The 5,904-nt window shown below is 41.8% G+C and overlaps 1 non-coding gene across 1 annotated transcript; it reads right to left on the bottom strand.

Annotated features, from left to right (window-relative positions):
* Window positions 1-736: 736 nt before the first annotated feature.
* LOC114424774 lies at window positions 737-843 on the bottom strand. Its single transcript, XR_003669075.1, has one exon. It is a non-coding gene; the product is annotated as a small nucleolar RNA R71 (small nucleolar RNA).
* Between the last annotated feature and the right edge of the window lie 5,061 nt (window positions 844-5,904).

Here is a 5,904-nt window from a genome sequence, read left to right as displayed (position 1 = left end):
AGACTTCCATAGGCCGGCTGAGGTCTCCATCGTCCAAAAAAACCGATTCTGTCAAAAGTTTTTTATTTTTCAAGTTTTATTCACTTATTTTTCTTAACCTACCAATTTTAGCTTTCATAGTTAGACTTTGAATTTTTGTCTGAAATTTTTTGTGCTATCTTCTCATCATTTTATAAGGTTGCTCACAAAATTTCATAGATTAGTTAGGCATCATTTTATACCTTTTGATCATTCTGAGCATTCCATAACTGGTGAATCTGTGCATTCTGTTATTGGTGATTTTGAACATCCTGATCTTGAGCATTATAATTTTGAGCATTCTGATTCTGAGCATTCTGATTTTGCACATTCTGAGAACATGGCACAACCTCCACCTCGTCAGAGGACTCTAAGGGAAATGGCTGCACCTGATTTCACCTATGAAAGCTTGTGCATCCAATACCCTGATGAGGATGTCCCATATGTTCTTAAAACTGGACTGATTCATTTGCTTCCAAAGTTTCATGGCCTTGCAGGTGAAGACCCGCACAAACATTTGAAAGAATTTCACATTGTCTGCTCCACCATGAAACCCCCAGATGTCCAAGAGGATCACATATTTCTGAAGGCTTTTCCTCATTCATTAGAGGGAGTGGCAAAGGACTGGCTGTATTACCTTGCTCCAAGGTCCATCACGAGCTGGGATGACCTTAAGAGAGTATTCTTAGAAAAAAATTTCCCTGCTTCCAAGACCACAGCCATCAGGAAGGATATCTCAGGTATTAGACAACTCAGTGGAGAGAGCCTGTATGAGTACTGGGAGAGATTTAAGAAACTATGTGCCAGTTGCCCCCACCATCAGATTTCAGAACAGCTTCTTCTCCAATATTTTTATGAAGGACTCAGTAATATGGAGAGAAGTATGATAGATGCTGCCAGTGGTGGAGCCCTTGGAGACATGACTCCTGCTGAAGCCAGAAATTTAATTGAGAAGATGGCCTCCAACTCCCAGCAGTTTAGCACCAGAAATGATGCCATAGTCATTAGAGGAGTGCATGAGGTAGCTACAAACCCATCTGCATCATCTGAAACTAAGAAGCTTGAAGGCAATCTGGATGCATTGGTTAACTTGGTAACCCAGCTGGCCTTGAATCAGAAATCTGTACCTGTCGCAAGGGTTTGTGGTTTGTGCTCCTCTACTGACCACCAAACAGACCTTTGCCCTTCCATGCAGCAACCTGGAGCAATTAAGCAGCCTGAAGCTTATGCTGCAAATATTTACAATAGACCTCCTCAACCTCAGCCGCAAAATCAACCACAACAAAGCAATTATGACCTCTCCAGCAATAGATACAACCCTGGATGGAGGAATCACCCTAACCTTAGATGGTCCAGCCCTCAGCAACAACGACAGCAGCCTGCTCCTTCCTTCCAAAATGCTGTTGGCCCAAGCAGACCATACATTCCTCCACCAATCCAACAACAGCAACAACCCCAGAAACAGCCAACAGTTGAGGCCCCTCCACAACCTTCCCTCGAAGAACTTGTGAGGCAAATGACTATGCAAAACATGCAGTTTCAGCAAGAGACCAGAGCCTCCATTCAGAGCTTAACCAATTAGATGGGACAATTGGCTACCCAATTGAATCAACAACAGTCCCAGAATTCAGACAAGCTGCCTTCTCAAGCTGTCCAAAATCCCAAAAATGTCAGTGCCATTTCATTGAGGTCGGGAAAGCAGTGTCAAGGACCTCAACCCGTAGCACCTTCCTCATCTGCAAATGAACCTGCCAAACTTCACTCTACTCCAGAAAAAGGTGATGACAAAAATTTACCTAACAATTTCTGTGCAGGTGAATCTTCTTCCACAGGTAATTCTGATTTGCAGAAGCAGCACATTCCCCCTCTTCCATTCCCTCCAAGAGCAGTTTCCAACAAAAAAATGGAAGAGGCAGAGAAAGAGATCTTGGAAACGTTTAGAAAAGTAGAGGTAAACATACCTCTGTTGGATGCAATAAAGCGAATTCCAAGATATGCCAAATTCTTGAAGGAGCTGTGCACTAATAAGCGGAAGCTTAAAGGAAATAAACGAATTAGCATGGGCAGAAATGTCTCTGCATTGATTGGTAAATCTGTTCCTCAAATTCCTGAAAAATGCAAAGATCCAGGTACATTCAGCATACCTTGTATTATAGGGAATAGTAAGTTTGACAATGCCATGCTAGATTTAGGAGCCTCTGTTAGTGTTATGCCTCTGTCAATTTTTAATTCTCTATCTCTAGGTCCCTTGCAGTCAACTGATGTCGTAATTCATTTAGCTAATAGAAGTGTTGCCTATCCTGTTGGTTTCATAGAAGATGTCTTAGTTAGAGTTGGTGAACTGATTTTCCCTGTTGATTTTTATATCTTGAATATGGAAGATGGATTTTCTCAAGGATCAGCTCCCATCATTCTAGGCAGACCGTTTATGAAAACTGCTAGAACTAAGATAGATGTATATGCAGGCACACTATCCATGGAATTTGGTGATATAACTGTTCATTTTAATATTCTGGATGCTATGAAATACCCATCTGAAGATCTTTCTGTATTTCGTGCTGAAATAATTGACCATGTTGTTTATGAATACATGACTGATCTTTATTCTAATCTGCATGCTTCTCACTCTTCATGCATTGAGTCTGAAATTGTACTTGATCATATGTCTGAATTTGATGCTGAGAGTGAATCTGAGAGTGATATTGATTGCATGTATGGTGGTTGTGTTTTACCTCTCGAGATTGATTTTATAGAGTCAGATAGGACTAACCATGTTTCAGGAAGTACACATACCTCTGACTTTCATTACGAGGTAAAGGTTGAGAAACCATCTCCTTCTACCACTGTCCAGCCGACCACACCAGAATTGAAGCCTCTGCCATCAAATTTAAAATACGCTTACTTGGATGATAGCAAGAGTTTTCCAGTTATTATATCTGCCTCCCTTGCTGATGAGCAAGAGGAGAAGTTGTTGTCAGTTCTCAAGAAGCATAAGAAGGCTATAGGCTGGACCCTGGCGGACATTCCTGGTATTAGCCCATCCACATGTATGCATCGAATAAATTTAGAGGATGGAGCTAAACCAGTAAGACAGCCACAGAGAAGACTCAACCCGATGATTCTTGATGTAGTGAAGAAGGAGATAACCAAGCTTTTGCAAGCTGGAACCATTTATCCTATCTCCGACAGCCAATGGGTGAGTCTCGTCCAGGTAGTCCCGAAAAAGACTGGCCTCATAGTGATCAGAAATGAGAAGGAGGAGCTGATTCCTACTCGGGTGCAGAACAGTTGGAGAGTCTGCATTGACTATAGGAGGCTGAACCAGGTTACCAAAAAGGACCATTTTCCCCTGCCATTCATTGACCAGATGCTTGAACGCCTGGCAGGTAAATCCCACTACTGTTTCCTTGATGGTTTTTCTGGTTATATGCAAATTACTATTGCTCGTGAGGATCAGGAAAAGACCACATTCACCTGCCCCTTTGGCACTTTTGCCTACAGGAGGATGCCTTTCGGCCTGTGCAATGCCCCTGGTACCTTCCAGCGGTGCATGATTAGTATTTTCAGTGATTTTTTAAAAAATTGCATAGAGGTGTTTATGGATGATTTCACTGTATATGGATCCTCTTTTGATGGTTGTTTGAATAGTTTGGAAAAAGTTTTGAATAGATGCATTGAAACTAACCTTGTTCTAAATTTTGAAAAATGTCATTTTATGGTTGAGCAAGGTATAGTTTTAGGCCACATTATTTCCAATAAGGGTACTGAAGTAGATCCTGCAAAAATTTCTGTTATTTCACAATTGCCTTACCCCTCTTGTGTGCGAGAGGTGCGATCTTTTCTTGGTCATGCAGGATTCTACAGGCGCTTTATAAGGGATTTTAGCAAAGTAGCCCTTCCACTGTCCAACTTGTTGCAAAAGGAGGTGGAGTTTGACTTTAATGACAGATGCAAAGAGGCTTTTGATTGCCTCAAAAGAGCATTGACTACCACCCCCATCATCCAGGCACCCGATTGGACAGCCCCTTTTGAGCTTATGTGTGATGCATCAAATTATGCATTGGGGGCTGTCCTTGCTCAAAAAATTGATAAATTGCCCAGGGTGATATATTATGCTTCTAGGACTTTAGATGCTGCCCAAGCAAACTATACTACTACTGAGAAAGAGCTTCTAGCCATAGTTTTTGCTCTTGAAAAATTTCGATCTTATTTGCTTGGTACTCGCATTATTGTTTATACTGACCATGCAGCTCTAAAGTACTTGTTGAAGAAGGCTGATTCTAAGCCTAGGTTGATCCGATGGATGCTCTGGCTCCAAGAGTTTGACTTGGAGATCCGTGATAGGAGCGGAGCACAAAATCTAGTTTCTGATCATTTGAGTCGGATCGAACGTGTCTCTGATGCAGATTCACCTATTCGGGATGATTTCCCGGATGATCATTTGTATATATTGTATAGTATTTCTGACTCTCTTTCTACTCCCTGGTTTGCTAACATTGCCAATTATTTAGTTGCCTCTGTTTTTCCTCCCTTAGCATCTAAGGCCCAAAAAGATAAAATTAAAAGTGATGCTAAGCATTTTATTTGGGATGACCCCTACTTGTGGAAATTATGTAGTGATCAGGTCATTAGACGGTGCATTCCAGATCATGAGACTAACTCAGTCCTACAGTTCTGTCATTCTTCCGCACCGGGAGGTCATCTGGGTGTTAAAAGGACAGCTCGCAAAGTGCTTGATTGTGGTTTTTATTGGCCCACCATCTTTAAAGATGCGTGGAAGATCTGTAGCACTTGTGAGCAGTGTCAGAGAGCAGGAAATACACTTACATGGCGACAACAAATGCCTCAGCAACCTATGCTATTCTGTGAGGTGTTTGATGTCTGGGGTATAGATTTCATGGGTCCTTTTCCTGTCTCTTTTGGTTATGTTTATATTCTCCTTGCAGTTGACTATGTTTCAAAATGGGTGGAAGCTAAGCCCACTAGAACTAATAATGCTAAAGTTGTCGCAGACTTTGTCAGGTCTAATCTGTTTTGCAGGTTTGGAGTACCTAAAGCAATTGTTAGTGATCAAGGAACCCATTTTTGCAACAGGACAATGCATGCCCTGCTTAAAAAGTACGGGGTGGTACACAGGGTATCCACACCATACCACCCCCAGACCAATGGACAGGCAGAAATTTCTAACCGAGAAATCAAGCGAATTTTAGAGAAGATTGTGCAGCCAAGCAGGAAAGATTGGAGTACCAGGCTTGATGATGCTCTCTGGGCACATCGGACTACCTACAAAGCACCCATAGGAATGTCTCCTTATCGGGTTGTCTTTGGAAAGGCATGTCATCTTCCAGTGGAAATTGAGCACAAAGCTTACTGGGCAGTGAAGACTTGCAACTTCTCTATGGATCAAGCTGGTGAGGAAAGAAAGTTGCAACTGAGTGAGTTAGATGAAATCCGCCTAGAAGCCTACGAGAACGCCAAGTTCTACAAAGAAAAGACCAAGAAGTTCCATGATAGCATGATAGTTAAAAGAGACTTCGTGGTTGGGCAAAAAGTATTATTGTATAATTCTAGGCTTGGACTCATGAGTGGTAAGTTGAGGTCTAAGTGGATTGGTCCTTTTGTTGTTACTAATGTTTTTCCTTATGGTACAGTTGAGATCAAAAGCGACTCCACAAACAAGAGCTTCAAGGTCAACATACATCGACTTAAGCCATTCCTCACGAACCCTCCTTTAGTGGACGTAGTGGTGGAAGAGACTTCCTTACTCCCCCCTACTCTTCCTCCACCATGACTTAGGGAGTTTTTCTTTTCCTATCTCCTTCTTTGCTTTTATTATTTGGGCTCATTTAGCTAATTTGATGTTTTTAATCTAATTTCAGGAATTAA

This window comes from Glycine soja, chromosome 8 (genome assembly GCF_004193775.1).
Source record: "Glycine soja cultivar W05 chromosome 8, ASM419377v2, whole genome shotgun sequence".
Classification (NCBI taxonomy): Eukaryota; Viridiplantae; Streptophyta; class Magnoliopsida; order Fabales; family Fabaceae; genus Glycine; species Glycine soja.
This window is presented reverse-complemented; position numbering and strand designations above follow the sequence as displayed.